Genomic DNA, 1788 nt, shown 5'->3' on the forward strand with positions numbered 1-1788 from the left:
TGGGTTTCATGTGATTAAGGAAGACATGGACAGACACATTCACACACACACACACACACACACACACGTTTTCATATTCACATACACGAAACTACACTTATATACAATATACATACCCCACCTCACCCCCACCCCCACCATCACTGGTACTCCGTCGGTTACGACGACGAGGGTTCCAGTTGATCAGATCAACGGAACAACATGCTTGAGAAATTAACGTGCATGTGACTGAGCATTCCACAGACGTAGTTCTCGGGAAGATTCAGCGTGACACAGGATGTGACAAGGTTGGCCCTTTCCATTGCAAGTACTACTCATTTTTGCCAACTGAGTGGACGTGAAATAAAGTGTCTTGCTCAAGGACACAACGTATAGCCGGGAATTGAACTCACGACCTTGCGATCGTGAGTCGAATACCCTAACCACTAAGCCATGTGCCTTCACAATATACATACATACATACATACACATGATTGCATGGTAAGAAGTTTGCTTCCCAACCACGTGGTTCCGAGTTAAGTCCCACTGCGTGGAACCTTGGGCAAGTGTCTTCTGTTATAGGCTCGGGCCGACCGAAGCCTTTTGGGTGAATTTAGTAGACGGGAACTGAAAGAAGCCTGTCATGTATATATATATATATGTGTGTGTGTGTGTGTGTGAGAGAGAGAGAGAGAGAGAGAGAGAGAGGAGGTGCGTGTCTTTGCCTTTGTTTCTTTGTTCCACCGTTCCTTCCCACACCACTTGACAACCGGTGCTGGTTAATTTACGTCACCGTAACTTAGCGGTTCGGCATAAGAGCCCGACAGAATAGGATCTGTTCAGTTTGGCTCACAGATTTTTTAGTTAATTTTTTTTTAACTAAACAGTTTGAAACTTCGTATACTGGTGGAATTTCTCACGCAGAATACGTTTTACATTGAACATTTTTGACATAATTTCGTATTTTAGAAGTTATTTCGTGCTAAAGTTGTTGTATTTGGATAATTTTAACCAATCAACGACGTGTATTCATTTGAAGAAAGCTACGTACCAGGCTTTAAAAAGATAATAGTAATTACTGAGATTTGTTCGAATAAAATTCTTCAAGATGGCGTTGAAGCATGGCCGCTGTCCAGTGACCGAAATAAGTTATATAGACGCATACAAATATATACATATATGCACACATTTACACATATACATACACATTAATAGAACTGCCGTGAAAAGTGGGAAAACATTAGGTAATTTAGACTAGGCAAAAAGCAGGGACGGTCACAGTTGGAGCGTTCTTGATCATAGTTTGTTCGTTCAGAGCCGCCTTAGAGCAAAACAACAACAATAACAATGAAACTACAACAAAAACGAAAAAAAGAAAACAGCAAGAAACAAACAAGCTTATGAAACACATACATAAATCAATGCCAGTTCATATACTGACAGCAATACGCACATAAACACACACACTAAATTAGTATGTGTGTGCGTGGAAGTCTGTAGGCTTGTATTTATATGAAGAGGTGTGGGAAGAGAGGAGAGACAAATAAAGTATTTGTGTTTGCGTACGTACGTATGTGTGGGTGTGTCTGTGTGTGTGTGTGTCTGTGTGTATACGTGTGCTTGTGAGTGAGTGTGTGTATGTTTGTGTGTGTGTGAGTCTATAACGTAAAGGGAAAAAAAACTCCATTAGTGAACAGAACAAACAGAAGTGGTTTGTGTGAATACTGAATAGACTAGAAGGCATTTCAGTGAAGTGGTTTATGTGTGTGTGTGTAGATAAATAAATATATACATATATATATATATATA

The sequence above is a fragment of the Octopus bimaculoides genome, chromosome 15 (assembly GCF_001194135.2).
Source record: "Octopus bimaculoides isolate UCB-OBI-ISO-001 chromosome 15, ASM119413v2, whole genome shotgun sequence".
In the NCBI taxonomy this organism is placed as follows: Eukaryota; Metazoa; Mollusca; class Cephalopoda; order Octopoda; family Octopodidae; genus Octopus; species Octopus bimaculoides.